The sequence below is a fragment of the Acomys minous genome (assembly GCF_964271855.1).
Source record: "Acomys minous genome assembly, chromosome: 6".
In the NCBI taxonomy this organism is placed as follows: domain Eukaryota; kingdom Metazoa; phylum Chordata; class Mammalia; order Rodentia; family Muridae; genus Acomys; species Acomys minous.
In genome coordinates this window covers 36,061,997-36,080,294 of record NC_140487.1, presented here as the reverse complement: position 1 = coordinate 36,080,294, position 18,298 = coordinate 36,061,997, and the positions used below count along the sequence as shown (strand labels likewise).

General features: G+C 43.3%; 1 protein-coding gene and 1 pseudogene across 2 annotated transcripts in view; both read right to left on the bottom strand.

The window, feature by feature from the left end:
• Positions 1 to 18,298, bottom strand: part of LOC311600522 (uncharacterized protein) — an 83,299-nt gene that overhangs the window by 42,414 nt on the left and 22,587 nt on the right. The gene's annotated exons all lie outside the window — the stretch shown is intronic.
• LOC311600521 (large ribosomal subunit protein eL34-like) overlaps positions 17,594 to 18,298 on the bottom strand; it is a 127,529-nt pseudogene continuing 126,824 nt past the window's right edge. The window contains exon 2 of the transcript XR_014783634.1: positions 17,594 to 17,610. The product of XR_014783634.1 is annotated as a large ribosomal subunit protein eL34-like (transcript). The remainder of the gene's footprint in view (positions 17,611 to 18,298) is intronic.

The following is an 18,298-nucleotide window of genomic DNA, read 5'->3' as shown; positions in this document are numbered from 1 at the left end:
CCCACGGTGCAGGTGGATCTCCTGTGCTGGAATGAGCTGCGTGCAAAGCCTAGGAGAAACACTCATTTCGTGTAACAGGCTGGATTAAAACCAAGATGTCTTGAAACAGGAAAATGTACAATTTATGGCCACTTTATCCTTCCGCTCCCTGTGGCTCGGCTAAACTTGGCTCGCCCTGATGCTGGGGTCCTGCTTCGGATCCGGGTACTCCAGCTTGTCAGTGCAAGATTCTTGGATGCACCTGTCTTCAAGTTGACATGAGAAAGAACTTCTTGTATTGGTCCTTGCATCGATACTGCTTCCTCCGGAAACTAAACATCAAGGTGGTCTTTTCCAGCATGTCTAAGGATTTCTTTTATCAGGTATATGTACAAACAGTCGGCTATGAAGGATATCTAGGAAGTTCCAAAACTCTAGTTTTTTATGAAGGGAGACTCCAGGCAGCGCTGGCGGAAGCCTGGGGTCCTGTTTCTTCTTGGCCACCTGCTGGTGTATCCTTTTTGTAAACAAGTCATTGAGGCCCAGTAACCAGTTAAGGAGAATGTGACAGATCTGACCCACTGTCCCATCAGACTGGTTGCTTGGATTCGTGCCCACAGTCTTTCATGCTACTCACAGGTAGGCAAGCATCCAAATAACTAAGTATACGTGTGAGTTCCTCTTCTGAGATGCAGACAGCTTTAACATGGGGTCATGTGGGCCTTTCTAGCACTGTTTGCCTTGGGATGATCGTACATTGCCTCCGGATGTTTGGTACCTCGGTGATCAAGGGCTCCTTCACACTGCTGTCTAGCACCTCTGACCATTGCATGCTGCTTCTTCTCTGGTGAGTGTTGGGACTGTGGTCCTGCTGAAGGACTCCTGAGCAGAGACTGGCGTCTGTGCTTACCACGAAGGATTAAAAAAAAAAAAAAGGACTGTTTGGTTTGACCAAAGCATCTGAAGGCTTCATACGGAAGAGATTGAGTTTGCTGAGGATAAGGCACATTACTTTTTAACCTAGCCTGTTGTGGGCAGCTGAAGCAAATGATGAAAATAAACAGCTCTAGGGTTTTTTTTTTTTTTTTTGCCATTTCTCCCTCTTATTTCCTTCCTCCCCAGCTTTTATAACCATGATGCACTTCTCTGAGGGCTGGGGGAAGGGGAAGAAGGATCGTGGGAAACAGTAAGGTCTATGAAAAAGAGCAGAGACTTCAGCATCTCTTAGGCAACCCGTAGTGATGGTTTTCCCAGAACGAAGCTCCTCTCATTTCCTCTTGGACAACAAACAAATACAAAATGCGCCTGACTCCATAGCAGCCTGAGAGCGGCACTCCAGGCTTTGCTCCTTCTCAGGACAACCCTGAGCGAACCACATGAGAGAATCAGGTGCAGCAGTGACTCTCTGGAGCCTTAACAGAGAATCTATCCCACTCACCAACCCCCAGACCTGACTCATCGGGTCCGTTTTACGAGCTGCCAGCACATCTTCACTTGATGTCAAACCCAGCAGGCCTCAGATGGTGCTCATTACCTCCCTCCACAAACTGGCCTCCCTTCTTGTTTCTTTGCGTGAGCTAGAGCTATAATAATCATCATAGTCATCCAAGCTTCCAACCTACGGACCATCTCCATCCTCTCTCTCTTTTCCCAACTCCGTGCTACTGGGAAGGAGGACAGAGCTGGGATCTATTCTCCACCCTACCCATTAACATAGGTAAGGCTCTGACAGCAGTGTAGTTCAAGGTCCTTGTGAGTAGAAGGCCTCATGGTGACTGCTTAAAATGCAGACTTCCAAACCTCAGCCTACTAAGTCGAGCCTTGGTTGAGGAATCAGCCTTGTGTTTGTTTGATTGATTGGTTGGTTTGGTTTGGTTTGTCCAAACAAGGTTTCTCTGTGTAGTCCTTACTGTCCTGGAACTCACTCTGTAGACCAAGCTGGCCTCCAACTCACACAGATGCACCTGCCACTGCCTCCTTCCCGAGTGCTGGGTGTGCACCACCACCACCACCACCACCACCGGGCTAGAATCAGCATTTTAAATTAGATCTCCAGAGGCTTTTCAAGCCACCTAAAAAAAAAAAAAAAAAGACCAGTACTCTAAGGAGCCGACTCAGATAATCCCATGTGAAGGAGCAGGTGAGTGAGGCGGCCAGTCCTGAAGAAGACAGGAGAGGAGTCCTACACTGATGAGTTAAACACATGGGCAGAAAACAGCAATGACAGCCTGGAAAGATTCGCTGTGCTGAGCTCACATTTGGATCTGTTCACAAACCGCTTCTGCCAGGAAGGCCAGGAAAGACTTTTTCTCCCCCAAAGGAAGAATAACAAAACAACAACAGCAACAACAAAGTCCTGTGAGGGTCTAGCTCTGACAGAAGGATAGCCACTCAAGTAACAACTTGGCCTTCCAGGGTTAGCATAGGTCATTGTCTCCCAACACCATTAAATATGAAAAAGACCAAAGGGGCAATGCAGGAGGCTGGAGAGGAGCTCAGAGGGATGAACTACTATGAGCCAGAATGTGCTTGCCAGTGAAAGAAGCCATTCTAGCTAATGCAAGCTCAGAGGCCCCATACAGACATCCCTGGCCTGGTGATCTTTGAACTTGGGATGGCTTAAGAGTATTGCCCTTTTCCTCCACTTTACAATAGTGTAAGCACATCAGCAGTCACTGGGATATCACTTCAGTTTGGGGATTTTGATCTTCCCTTGGCTAAAGCAGTATGCGGAGAGCCATGACACTCCCTCTCCATGGTGTGCCGGGTAGAAAACCACAGCTCTCTGTCAACTTCGAGATCACAAAGATAAACAGCAGGTGTGACTGTGGCACTCACTACATTAGGTGTATTAAATGCACCCTTGTCTTGGATGATGTTCCCAGCCTCGGACTGTTTTATTGGGATGGAACCTAAGGTTAAGTCAGGGGGCATCTGTACAATTAGCTGCTTGCAAAATGATTGGAAAGGCAAAACACAAACAAACGAACTAGCAAAAACGAGGTCCAAGATTCTACAAATGATCTCCATGAGTGCTTACCAAGTTAGCTATGGCCTGTGCTGGCGTCAGAAACAGGAGTAGGAAAACTGGGACCTAAGGAAATAACTAGGTCAAATGTGTAGTAGGTAGTTTTTCTTTCCATCCCCAAGCTCCCAGAATAATGATATGTGAGATTCAAAATGATTTGAGAAATACCTAGACCATATAACTAGGCCCTGCTCTGACTAGCTCGTAACATGAAATAACCCATTTATACTAATCTACATTCTGCCACATGGCTGATTACCTCTTCTCAGGTACAATGCACCTGTCCTCCTCATACCTTGCTGGCTGAATCTCATGAGCCTGGCTCTATCCCAGAATCCTTTCTGCCTGATGGATGTCCCGCCTCCTATTTCCTGCCTCATCTATAGGTCATCAGATTTTTTTGACAGAGATGCTTTCATACAAACACAAGAGATTCTCTCAACACAAATCCTGCCATGTCAGACACATGCCAGTGAAATGGGTGTCCCTGGCACACACCAGCAGGCAGGAGGTCCTGGGGCTCTGCAACCTTGCCATTAAAAACAAATCAAAGCAGGGCATAGTGACACATGCCTTTAATCCCAGCACTTAGGAGGCAGAAGCAGGCATACTGTTATGAGTTCAAGGCCAGCCTGGTCTACAAATCGAGTCCAGGACAGTCAAGCCTACACAGAGAAACCCTGTCTCAAAAAACCAAAGCAAACCAAACCAAAGAAATGGGGTTGCCATGTCCCTTCTTACTGCCTCCATCTCAGTCCTGCCTAAGGCTCATATTCACATCTCTGTTTTCCAAGGTTGTCTGTCCACACGCCTTGGAAACAGAAGCTGAAGAGCACATGGAAGAGGAGTAGAGCTTCGCTGGCCATACATCTGCCTGTTGGCATCATCAGCTGTTAGTGCTCTGCTAGACCAGACACACTCAGAGGCCAGGTACCAGCCTCACCGGATCACAAGTCTACACTTAGTACAGTAGGGAAAGGAGGAAGGAGGCGTCTGCTGGCAGAAACACCAGGAAGCTCAGTTTGGACAGCACTTAAAGCCTTAGAGACAGGAATTAGGGAGAACTAATTCTTATTTCCTGGTAGATTTGGGGCTCTGCCTGTTTCTCTTCATTCCCATGCCTGTGAACTAATATGGTTCAAATTCTTCAGGTCTGGAAAGCTTCAAATGTCTTCTGCCTGCCATCCTGCCCATCCGCCTCTGTTCTAGTCTATTCCACACACTGATCCCTAGACCAGATGTCCTAAAGCAGTGACCTTCGAACTTTTTATTGCAATCATTTCCTAAAGAACTTTGTTTTGTAAAGCTCTGAATCCAATTGTACATTACTAAGATGACATTTAATTTTTTTCAGCCCAAGTTAGAATAGCTTATACTATAAATATCTTCATTTTAGAGTAAAATGTTAAACCTGTGTGGTGGTACACACCTTTAAACCCAGCATGCAGAAGGCAGAGGCAGGTGGATCTCTGTGAGTTCAAGGTCAGCCTGTCTTATAGAATGAGTTCCAGGATAGTCATGGCTACCCAGAGAAAGCTTGTCTTAAAAAAAAAAACAAAACAAAACAGAGAAACATCTGGGCACAGTGGTACATGCCTATAATCCCAGCTCTCAGAGAGGCAGAAGCAGGCAGATCTATGTTAGTTCAAGGCCAGCCTGGTCTACAAAGCAAACCCAGGACAGCCAAGGCTACACAGAGAAACCTTGTCTCAAAACAAAACAAAACAAAACAAAACAAAACAAAACACAAAAGCAAGCAAACAAACAAGCAAGACAAAATAACAAAACCCAAAAATTAAAAAATAAATAAAATATTAAGCTACTTTAAAATCTATCTAATGAGCCAGGCATGATGGGTGCAGGGCTTTAATCCCAGCACTCAGGAGGCAGAGGCTGGCTGATATCTGAGTTTGAGGCCAGCCTTGTCTACATACCTAATTCCAGGACACCAAGGACTACACAGAAAAATCCTGTCTAAAAAAAAGAATCTATTAATGGAATATAATATCCCATCATCTATTTTTAATACACGAACAAGCTTCTCTTTAATCAGAGATTTCTCTTTCCTTTCTCTCGTTGAACTTGTTTCTACTTCCATCAAAGAATTTGACTCTGTTCTATATTTTAATTCTTGACACTCTTTGTGAGTTCAAGGTCAGCCCGTCTTATAGAATCAGTTCCAGGATAGTCATGGCTACCCAGAGAAACCTTGTGTTTTTGCACATGCTAATCCCAGCACTTAGGACCCAGAAGGCAGAAGCAGGTGGATCTCTGTGAGCTTGAGGCCAGCCTGGTCTACATAGAGTGTTCCAGAACAGCCAGGGCTATATAAAAAGACAGTCTCAAAACACAAAATTTAAAAAAGAAAAAAAAATTCTTCTAGGGGCTAAGGAGATGGCTCAGAGGGTGCTTGTACACAAACATGAGGACCTAAGTTTAGATCCACAGCACCCGTGTGGAAACTGAGTGGCCTTGCACTCCTATAATCCCAGCACTGAGAAGTAGAGACAGGAGGACCATAGGGGCTGGCTTGCCAGACCAGTCAGTCAGTGAATCCCAGAGTTTGTAAGACACACACACACACAAACATAAACAGACACACAGACACACACAAACATACACAGACACACACACACACAAACATAAACAGACACACACAACATATGCAAACATACACATATACACACAACATACACAGACACACAACCATACACAGACACACAAACATACATAGACACACACAACATATGCAGACATACACATATACATACAACCATACAGACACACAAACATACACAGACACATACAGACACACAAACATGCTCAGACACATACAGACACACAAACATGGACAGACACACACACACACATACATAGACACACACAAACATACACACAGACAAACAGACACTGACACAAATACACACACACACACACATACACAAACAAATCTACACAGGCACACACACAAACACACACACACACACACATAATTCTAGATTGAGTTACTTCAATTATTAATAACATGAATACACTTTCATTTTAGTAAGGAGTTATTGAACAGAAACGTCTGGATGGGGACTTGACGTTTGGGTAAAATTAGGCCAAGTATCTGTAGATGATTTATTGCTAAATTGAGACACAAATTCAACCTCACTCTTCAGCCTCTATCTTTTTCTGCTTAATTATTTATGTGAAGGGTAAAAACTGGTACACAGGGAGGAAGAAATAGAAGCTGCCCTCAATTTTTTGTCCCGTCAGAATACTGCCAACAATCCTGAGACAGATAGTGTGAATTTTTCCTAGTGGTCCATAAGTTAAACCAGACAGCTCTTGGGAAGTGGAGGTAGAAAGAGCAGATTAGTTCTAGGCAACCCTTGGCTGGATACTGAGTCAAGGTCAAACACTCTACACGAGACCCTGACTGAAACCAAAAACAGACAAAATACAGTGCATTAGTGGGCAGGCACTTCAGAACGCCCTGCAAGTCCTTGAAAGCAAACTAGAAAACCCATCTGATCACAAGAGGCTCTGTTGCTCATCTATGACTCGCACAGTGTGGCTTCCAGTCACTGTTCTGTCTCATTATCCTAGCAGAATCCATAAATCTTCCTGCTGGGGGGACACTGTAGTCAGATTAGTGTTAGGAAGGCCTTTACTTAAAATGTGAGAGGGTGGGGGGGGGGGGGGGAAGAGCGGCAGGCAGGGTGTGTGAAAGAAACTACTGCAGAGAAAAATTGAATATCCGGAATTCCATGTCCTTAAAATACTTCTTGCCCAGGCAGTAGTGATGCAGGCTTTTAACCCCAGCACTGGGGAGCCAGAGGCAGAAGGGTTTGAGGCCAGCCTGGTCTACAGAGTGAGTTCTAGGACAAACCAAACAAACAAAACCCTTTTCCGGCCTCGATATCTCTTCAGATAGCACAGCAGTCTGGAATGCTGCCCTAAACTGCATGACTTGTCAAAACGGATTTCTCCATTGGTATGAGAAAAGGGGGGGGACTGCTGAGATGCTACCAATGACTAATTGAAACCTCATACGGCAGGTCTGCGTGTAAAGGAGCTTACTATTTCATTGTGGGGCTGGCTTTGAGACGGAGCCACGGTATAAAGTCCAGGCTCCGTGCCCAGGATCGACCTGCCTCAGCCTTTCAAGAGCTAGGCTTACAACGTGATTACAAACGTACGCCGTCACAAAAGTGCCCTGGCACACGGCTTCATCATCTATATGGCCAGTTTCCTTTATTCTAGAATTGATTGAGATTTTGATATTTAATCCTGCTAAATTTTTACCCTAAAATGAAAAATTTCTTGTAGTACAAGAAGCTGCGAAGAAGCTGCCAGTTACCTTAACAAATACAGTTTTAAAAGAGGTAGATACGATGGTGACCTATCTTCCTTGGCTGTGCCACTCATGGCCAAACTTCTCCAAAGGCTGCCTCTCAGTACAAAGCACGCCCAAGAACCCTCGTTCAAGGTTTCTCCTCCAGGCCTTCTGATGCAGGGTGGCTATGGTTTAAGGCGGGAGTCTGCATGTTTAACCAAGCACCATGAGCAAATCGGATACAGGCAGCCTTAGGGAAAACACCTTGAAAGTACAAATTGATATCAGTAGAGGTGATTTACAAAGCAAAAAAAAATCTAGAGCTAGGAGTATTTAATTAGCTAGTTCTGGAGCAGGAAAACCACTATAGAGCGTGCTAACAGTGAGTTCTACATTGATTTGAACAGGAGGATCATCCAATGCCTGAGGGGCTCAGACTCCTGAGCCCGCCCTGCGCCTGCGCTCTTCTGTCTAAAGAGCGCTCTGTTCTGCTTCACCTTACTATTCTGGGGGGAAAATATCTTAAATTCTTGAAAAGCCTGGAGACCTCCCGCTGTCTGAGGTATGAATTCTTTATAGGCTAACCACTTTTTTTTTTTTAATTGTTCAACTTTCTATGATAGGGTCTCACATAGCCCAGGCTGACCTCGAACTTGCCCTGTGGTACAGGATGCTCTTGTATGCCTGACCCTTCTGCATCCACCTCCCAAGTGCTGGGATCAGTGGCGGGCAGCACGCCTCCCCGCTGGCCGCTGGCCTAAACAACTTGAATGAAAGAAAAACAACCCTGACGAGTACTTCATGGTCCAAGAATGCTTGGCGTTAGTTTGTTTTTCTCTCTTGGTTGGAAAGGCAACGCTGTACCACTGAGCTGTGTCCCAGGGCCACCTGGCGTTCTTACATACAGAGCTGTAAGGGGCAAGTTATAAAGGGAGTGAAATAAAGAAATCCACCTCTGACACACTGAAACAGAGAGGAGAACAGGTACGCTTTTTGTACGTTCGGTAATATTCATCCGTGAAGTGTTTATACAAAGGCTATGCTGTAAAACAAAAACACGGCTGAAATAGGAAGTGTAACAATAATTAATGAAAAAAGAAGCCATGAATTTGAAAGAGCAAGAACAGGTAAATAGGAGGATATTGAGGGAGAAAATGGAAGGGGAAATGATGTTATTATATTATAATTTCAAAAATAAAGGTAATATTAGTAAATGTAGTCTGTATCTTTATATTCATGAAAACAATTATGCAAACATATGCAAAAATAGCCAGGCATGACGATGACTACCAGCGTGTAAGTGATACCGTTTTGCCCAGACTCCCCAGACTCCTCTCTCCTCTCACTGGATGACTTTTTAAAAATTGCCCCCTGGTTTTATCCTTACTATTATAGTGCACAGCTCTCAGAGAATGCCTTCTTAAAACTCATAACCAAAATGTCATCATCACACCTAAGAAGTCAACAGTGTGAATTTGTTTTTAAAGAAAGGGTCTCTCAGGTGCCGTGTCAGTCAGCCCCCACTCCCCTCACTAAGGGGCGAATATGAGGACTTACCTGCCCACCATTTTCATCTGTGTGGTGGGGTGGGGCGCCTAGGTCCAGTCCAGTCCTTGGTTGGAGCTTCCGTCTCCACAGGGCCCCCCCGGGTCCTGGTTAGTTGGCACTGAAGGTCTTCTTGCGGAGCTCCTGTCACTTCTGGGTCTTTCTATCATTCCTCCTACTCTACCACAAGACTCTCAGTGCTCCAACCATGCTGGGGTGGGGGCTCCCCTTCTCTGAGGAATAGGGGAAGAGGAGTGGGGGAAACAGGGAAGGAGGGGGGAGGAGAGGAGGGAGGGGCTTTGACTGGGATGTAAAGTGAGTGGTTAATATTTTTTTAATTTTTTTAGAAAAGAAGGGGTCGCTCTGTGTAGCCCATCTCCAGTACACGGCTGCTCACAGGCATGCTCCCACTACTGATCACTCAGTCCTGATCATCAGTAAGTGCAGCGAATCATGGCTCCGAACACCTCAGCCTCCCAGGCATATGCAACCACACACATGTGGCAACACATGTAGTTTATTTTTAAGTACACTAGAATTTGTACATCTGAAGGAGTATTCTCTTCAAAGAATTTTTTTATTCCCCTTTAAAGATGTATTTTATTTCATGAGTGTAAGCGTTTGCCTCCATGTATGTATTTGCACGATGCAAGTGCCTGGTACCCCAGGAGGACAGAAGAGAGCTTCATATCCCCTGAAACTGGAGTTATAGATGGTTTGTGAGCCACCATGCGGGTGTGGGAACCAAACCTAGGTCCTCTGCTGAGCAACAAGCAACTCTGAACTACTAAACCACTCTCCATCCCAAGAGTCGTCCTAAAAAGGTGTCCCTCAGCCTTTCTCAAAATCCATCTCAGGATTACTTCCAGGACTCCAAGCATCCTAAATCACGGCCCATCCTCACTCTTCAAGGATAGACTTAATTTGAAAATGGCCATGAAGACTTCAGGAATAAACCTCCATGAACAGAGGGGGTGATTGCACGGGGTCCGTATGGGTTTGTTTGGGGAATAACTACACATAAAGGCACCAGCTGTATTCCTGTCGTGAGCAAGGTCTTGCTCATAGAGCAGGTGAGAAACCACCTCTTCAGTGGCTGGAGACACCGATGGGAGAAAGAGCGCTGCGGCCGGGCAGCTGAAGCAGAAATGGGACTAAGGAGAATGTGAGAAGCAGCTGAGATGGCCAGCCAACTGCAGGACGGAAGTTATGCTTATCTCGGCCGTAAATTCCAGTGATTCCTGGCAGTGTTAGGGGTTTATCTTGCTTGTCAGGCCTCCCTGCTTTTGCAAACTATGTTCTCTGCGATTAGAGAACTACGCAGACCCACTTCGTAGGTACCTGTTTTAATATAGATTATCCATATGTATGTGTTTATTCCTCAAATAGACTGGTAGCTTAACCGTTGTGTCTCCGGGACTAAAATAATGGCTTGCTCCCGTGCACACAGTGGGCTGTCAGAATCCACGTGTTTAATGCACTCGTGTGTGCTTTTGCTTAACTTGTGCACAAAGACTGAAAATGAGTCCAAAGACTAAATCCTCTTCTCTATCTCAGAACTTACTGTTCAATGTGTTTTGATGCAAATAAAAAGTGATATGGGCTGGAGTATAGCTCAGCTGGTAGAGTGCCTGCCTCGCACGCTCAAGGCCCTGGCTTCAAGCACCTCAGTATGACAAGATGTTGTGCTGCAAGCCTGCAACCTCAGTTCTCGAGAGCTTGAGACAGGAGAATCACAAGCTCAAGGCAATCCTTGGCTACATAAGACTCTTGTCTCAAAAGAAAATAAAGTTAAAAAATGATACAACACCTTAAAGAATAAGGCCAATAATCTTCGCATGGTTTGGCCCCTAAAGTGTCCTCACAGAGTCGTAAAGTAGCTGTGGGTTCTAAGCATAGAAAGAAGCACACAGGGAAACCCGACAGCAAAGCAGTTCTTTTTTGGTTTTGTTTTTTGTTTTGGGTTTTTTTTTCTTTTTCTTTTTTTGTTTTTTGTTTGTTTGTTTGCTTTCTTTTGGTTTGGTTTTTGGTTTTTCAAGACAAGGTTTCCTTGTGTAGCCTTGGCTGTCCTGTACTTGCTTTGTAGACTAGGCCGGCCTTGAACTCACAGCACTCCCCTGCCTCTGCCTCCTGAGTGCTGGGATTAAAGGCGTGCGCCACCATGCCCATGCAAAGCAGATCTTGCAGAAGGAATCCCTGGAAGTTTCAGGTCCTTGAAATAGAAAATTATAAAAACAGATTTTGCCCAAGGAAGTGCTAATGATTTCTTTTCTTCTCATTAAAAACAAAAACAAAAACAAAAACTTTTCAAAATCCATGTTTGGGGTATTGTAGTTGTTTTACTTTCTTTTGAGGATCTCCCTCTTGACAAATTAAGTACAAACTGAAACTGACTTCTAAGTCAGTTGTATCCTCATTCTTCCAAAAATAAATCCTCTTTTGCAGAATACAAAGCATAAACAAATGACCTACTTCAAAGGAAATAGACGGCTCACTGTAGACTTCGTTGTTTCAAAACTAAAGAAATTTGAACCAAGTGAAGCTGTACTTAACAGGATCTTTGCTGGCATGGTTCAGAGAGTCCTTTTTCTTTCCCACCTTCCGCCCCACAGCAAAAACCAAAACTAAACAAGCAACAGGAAGACTCACTGGCCCTACTGGCCCGGGACACCCAGCCTTTAAGTTGGTAGGAAGCGGAAGCGTCACTTCCAGCGCTGTGATAGTGACTGTACCACACCTACCATCTGTGGCAAAGTCCCAGCGTGACTAGCACAGGCGTCTGTGGGAAGCTGTGCGGGCAGGGAAGAGAAGGCCATGCGTAAACAACAACTGCACCTGATGTCACCAGCTCTTGGTTGAGCCGGCATTTTATCAAGATAATAAACAAAGACTTCTGCACCCTGAACGGCTCATAGTATATTTTCAAAGTAGTTTTTCTTTCTTTATAATCAGCAAATCAACAGAAAATTTTACAATCCTTCTCCTTAGGTGGCTTTAAAAAAAAATCTGTTAAACCATGTTTGCATGGAAATAACTTGATTTAGATAAAGAGGAAACAGGCCTGAAGTGGTGGGGCAACAGGTTTGCTCGGTTTTAATGGCTGTATTGCACAACCTGGGCAAGGCATCCCGTGACATAAACAATGGTTACGACTTGGAAATCCAGCTAGACCACCCAAGGACTTACAAAAGCGCTTCAGCCCCCACGCTATAGGAACCATTTCCCACATGGTCTTGAGTCCTGTGACCATTTCTCAATCAGGAAACATAGAAAATAAAGTAATATGTTTCTTGCCAGTTTTATAAAGAATAATTATGATTTTAAGTTAAATATGAAAGTATATATTAAAAATAATTTATGCACACAAAGTAGGGGAAATAGAAATGATAAAAACACAAACACATAGCCGGGCACAGTGGCACACACCTGTAATCCCAGCACTCGGGAGACAGAGGCAGGAGGATCGCTCTGAGTTTGAGGCCAGACTGGTCTACAAAGTGAGTCCAGGACAGCCAAGGCTACACAGAGATACCTGTCTCAAAAAAATGAAAGAAAGGAAGAGGAGGAGGAGGGAAGTCCAGTGTTTCTGTACATTAAAAGTAAACTAGCTGAAAAGAAAATAACCCCATTTTATAGCTACAAAAGAAATAAACAGTAAAAAAAATCAAAATAAAATCTTTCTAAAAATAATTTCAACCAAAACAGAAAACTCTTTAAATGCAAACTATTAAACATCGAAGAAAGATTGAGGCACATTCAGCCAACAGGAAGCACGCCATTTTTACAGACCACAGAAAACAATATTGTCCACAGTACCCAAAGTGATCTACACAATCACTGCAAACACCATCAGGATGCCAATATTCCTTACAGACATATAGAAACATCCTTTCCAAGTATCACGCAGGTGAACTACAAAGACCTCCAAGAGCCAAAACTGCCAAGTAAAGGATTAGGTGTGGAGAATCGCCCCACTGACTTTAAAAGCCTGAGTAATGCTGGTGTACAAACAAACACATATAAAAATCAAACATCTACAACCAAAAGACACCAAGACCATACAGTCAGGAAAGCACAATTTCTTCTATAACTGCTGCTAGAAAAACAGGATATCTACATACAAAAGAATTAAATCACCTCCGCGTCTTTCATCACACATAAAAACAACTTAAAATGGATTAAAGGCTTAAATATAAGACTAAAACCTGAAACCAGCTGAAGAAAACAGAGGAAACGCTTCATGAAACTAACTGGGCAAGGCTTTTAAATTTGTTTTGTTACATGACTTCAGAGACAGAGAAAGTGTGTGTGGGGGTGCATATGTGTGTACATGTGTGTATGTGTGTGTGCATGCACACATGCACGTTTAAATGCCACAGAGACTATGTGAGGCCAGGGGACAAGTTGTTTGAGTTGCTTCTTCTCTCTTCCCACCATGTAGGACACAGGTACCAAGCTTAAGCCAACAGGCTTTGCCCAATGGCTCATCTCCCTGGCCAGTATATTTGAATAAGACTGCAAAAACGACAAAGACAACATTTGGCAAAAAGGATTACATTAAACTAAAAAGTCTTTTTCACGGCAAAGGAAATAATTAACAGAGTGAAGGAAAACCCAAAGAGAGAAAATATTTGCAAACTCTTACATCTGATGCAACAACTATAAAAGTAGACATTACACGGGAATATACACTTCTCAAAAGAGGGGCCTACGTAGCAAGGCAAGTTCAGCGTCTGCATCACTAACGCTTAGGGAAAATGCAAATCCAAACAGCAAGTATCACCTGTCCCAGGCAGCCAGGCAACTACTAACAAAAATAACAACAAAGGTTGCCAAGGATGTAGACGAAGGGGGATTCCTTCACACCATAAGTGAACGTGTACGGCAGACTGATGACTAGCTATCCATCCACGCGGAAGGAAATCAGATTCTTGAAGAGACATCAGCCCTTCAATGCTTACTATATTATTCACAACAAACAGCTGAAGTACCTCCCACTGTAGGAGATAAAGAAAATGTGTAAATTCACCATACAGGACCCTCAGCCATCTTTTTAAAAAAGTAAAATCCTGAAATTTGCTGGCATATAAATGAACCTGGGAAAAACTATGTTAAGAAAAGTAACCCAGACACCAAAAGAAAAAAAAAAATCAGTACTCTCACATGCATCTCACTTACAGGAGCAGAAAGCAGGACAGATTTCTCAGTGGCTGGGGAGGACAGTGAGGTGTGGGTGAAAAGTTGCTTAGCAGGTTCAAAGTCACAGTCAGATAAGAAGAATAAATTCTGGAATTTTATTACACAGAAGAGTAAATACAGATAACAATAACATATTGTTCCTTTCAAAAAAGCCAGAAGATAGGGTTTTGAATCTTGTCATCAAAAAGAAAAGATAAAGGTCTGAAGTGAAGAGCATGCTAAGTATCCAGATTTGATCATTATACAGTGTTTATATGTACAACTTTGTCAGTTAAAAATAAAGCACAGCTTCAATACTGGAGAAAAGTGACTGGAGAAGGTGAGCAGTTGGAGCACAGGCTGCTCCTGCAGACGGCAGAGATGGGATTCCAGCACCCGCCTGGCGGCTTATGGCTTAGAACCATCTGTAACTCCCGGTCCAGGGATCCAAGCCCCTCTTCTGACCTTCACAGGCGCCAGGCACTTACATTCATTGAGGCAAGACACTCATACGCATAAAGTAAATAAATATTTTTTTTAAGTGGGAAGGAAAAAAAATGTGAAAACTGAGCTGTTTTGCAAAAGGTATCTGAATGTGATTTGTTAAAAAAGTGAAAATCAGGAAATGGTGAACACTTGGAAATTTATGGTTGTTCTCACTCGGGACTCATGTTTCTATGCCTTGTAATACTTAAGACAGTCACTGAAAGAAAAAAAAAAGAGAAAGAGAGAGATAGTCACCGTTGGGGAAATAAAATGAATGTGCAAGGGAGGGGGGAAGGGAACAAGAGCTGCATTTTTATTATTTCATGTATGGAATGTCACATTGATAATATAGGGGGAAAAGTAAACTCGTTAAGACTCCCTCTTTGTGTGTGCGTGTGCAGTGCAGGGTGTGTGTGTGTGTGTGTGTGTGTGTGTGTGTGTGTGTGTGTCTGCATAGACCAAAGTTGAAAGTGCGTGTCTTCCGCAATTGCATTCCACCTTCCTGAGACTCCAAAATAATGCTGCACACAAATTACCATGAGAAGAAGGAAGAAGTTAGAAATGTTGGTGGGTGTTGCTTTAGGACTTGACCAGGTCAAGTAGACATGCACATTATCTATTATTATTTATGGACTATCTATCCAGATTCATGAAATATTCATGAAACTTCTAGGACACATATGAAGTCTGTGTGCACAACATTAAACATCATTAAATGAATACAAGCTACATGAATGATACCACGATTTCAGGTCTGTGAGCTTTAAAATGAGTTCAAAATTTCTGTCACTGTTTACCAATGGGATCCTTGGAGATAAAACAAACCCTGCCTTCTCATTCACATCACCATCCCCAAATTACAAAATTATTCTATGTTCGTTGAGCCTTCACAAAAATCCACTTACCGATACATTCTCGCAGTCATGTCAAAAGCATATGTTGAAATGACCATGTGAGAAACATCTGGACATCTTTTATGATGCTGCCATTGGATCATACTGATTGTTTTCTTTCTTTCTTTTTTGGTTTTCCAAGGCAGGGTTTCTCTGTGTAGCCTTGGCTGTCCTGGGCTCACTTTGTAGACCAGGCTAGCCTCAAACTCACAGCGATTCACCAGCCTCTGCCTCCCAAATGCTAGGATTAAAGTCGTGCGCTACCACCACCCAACTGATTTTTCATTCTTATAATAAGATCTGAAATTTTAGATCTGAAAATAAGATCTTATAATAAGATCTGCAGGATAGAAATTCTCCTGGGCATCAATGCAAAGCAATTAATATCTACTTTGATCTAATAGTAGGCTTCATTGCAGTAGTCAGTGAGAACTGTGAGGGGCTAGCCGGCCAGCTCAGCACAACAGTGTGTGCTGCTCCTACAGAAGATCTGGGTTCAAGGCCCCACACCCACGCAGCAGCTTACTCACACATACCCATAAAAAGTTATCATCTTAAAAATAAAAACTATGCAACTTATATTTTCCTTTTTGCCAATAACTCCAGAGCTTTCTTCTTTCTGTTCTTTCTTGTTCTTTTTCCCCCTTAGTTTTAGCACCGAGTAACACTTAGATTTCCATTTTGATTACTCATGATTCTTGTGTATTCTGCTCCCACTACTCTATTTATAAACTTCAGGGTTTTTAAAAGTCACACCTTTATTATAGTTTACAAAATTCTTAGGAAAAAAATAGATAAGTAATTACACATTGTCAAACTATTCTTTTTCTTAACTAGTCACCTAATTCAAGCCAGTGTGTCTGGGTTTTTAATACTAAAGCTTAAACTAGAAGAAAACATTGGACAATCTGCACTCACAAGAGATGCTAAGACACTGGCCTGGTTGGCTGTTCCTACTGTGTCGTAGTAGTGCCAGCTATGGTTGTGACCTCCAAACAGTAAAAGGCTCAGGCAGAAATCTGTACAATATTATTATATTATATTATACTATATTATATCATATCTCACCAAATACCACAGGCTAGTTCTTTAATTAATACTATAAATCATTTGGTTATATGCTTCATTTTAATTTTAAAAAATTGTTTCTTGGATTTGTAGTACAAACACAAACAATATGATATACTTTTGCTGTGGCCTCTGAAGTTTCTATCTGGCTGTGGTTGATCTGATCTGACTATCTGAAGGCATCTTGAGATAGGATTCTTGTCAGTCAGAACCTGAACACACTTGTCCTTGAGAAGACCCTAATGAAAGCGCTGCTGCACTCGCCTGGGCCCAGCTGGCAGTCACCAGGAGAGCCAGGACTCTCACGCACCCTGTTTAGACTTTGCAGTCATACTTTCTGTTTCTAATAAAATTGAGATCCAAGCCCTTTTATGAGGTCTGTCATCTTTAAACTTCAAATAGATTAGTTAGGGAAAAAAAATCAAACATTAGTATCAATGGTGAGAAACACAGTAATTGCTGTGGTGGCTGTCACATCTGTCTGTACAGATATTCGAAAACAGCCTTTAACCTGTATTTTCAGCTACAAAGTGTGACATGTTGCCTTTGTTTGTTCGCCCACCCCCACTTTGGAGACCAGGGCATCACATGTAGCCTGGGCTGGCCCCAAAGAACTCATGATCCCCCTGACTCAACCGGAATTATAGTGGGTGTGAACCTCCATGCCCAGCTGATAATATGTTCTTCTTATGGGCTGAGAAGGCTGTGGGATCAAAGGCAGGATCTTACACATGCTAGGCCAGTGCCCTACCGCTGAGCTGTCCTATGCCCATAGTGACATGTTCTTTACAAACCAGACTGCTATGCAGAGACCTTTAGAAGGCATTTTCTCTTCAGCTTTATTAAGAACACTAGCTATGCTTGTCTAAAGCAGTGTGTTTGTTTTTCTCTCATAAATATAGCATTTTATCAGGTTTTTCTTGTTTACCTAATGCCTAAAAATTCTAAGGACAAATCTGTAGGCCATTCTCACCACCACTCTTGGCCACAGCTCAGATCGCTCCTGCCCTTTGCCTTAGCCTTCCCTCTCACTACGTAGAAAGTAACAGTTATTACACTTTGTCTTTTTTTTTTTTTCCAGAGCTGAAGACCGAACCCGGGGCCTTGCACTTGCTAGGCAAGTGCTCCATCACTGAGGTAAATCCCCAACCCCCAGTTATTACACTTTAATAACATAAACAAAAGGCTAAAAAGTTTAATACCCATTGCTCTAGTTTCATTTCTGTTGTGATAAAATAGCCTGATGAAAAGCAACAGGGACTTGGGAGGTAGAGGCAAGAGGATCACTGTGAGTTCGAGGCCAGCCTGGTCTACAAAGTGAGAGCAACAGGGCATCAGGCAGCAGCAAGGGAGAGGGTTTATTTGGCTTACATCCAGACTGCAGTTATTATTGCAGTGAAGTTGGGGCAGAACTTAAAACAGCCCATCCATGGTCAAGACCAGAGAGAACAAGAACGTTGCTCCTCGCTTGCTTGCTCTCTTGGTACTCAACCTGCTTTCTCACTCTTATACAATCTAGAGCCCAGCCTAGGAATGGTGCTGCCCACAGTGGGCACCCGAGGCTGAGACAGGAGGATAACGACTATGAATTCACCAAATAAAGTCACAAGGACAAAAACAACAGACGAATGAAAGAAGGGTCAAGGGATACTGGTAGGTTTCTAAATATGGAAAGCAGAAAGCCAGCGAGGAAAGGCAGCTAGGAGTGAGAGAGATGGATAAAATGAGCCAGCAGGGAGCTGAGGAGTTATCGTGGCCACCACATGCATGCCAGAGTGAGGAATGGACTTTGTATCC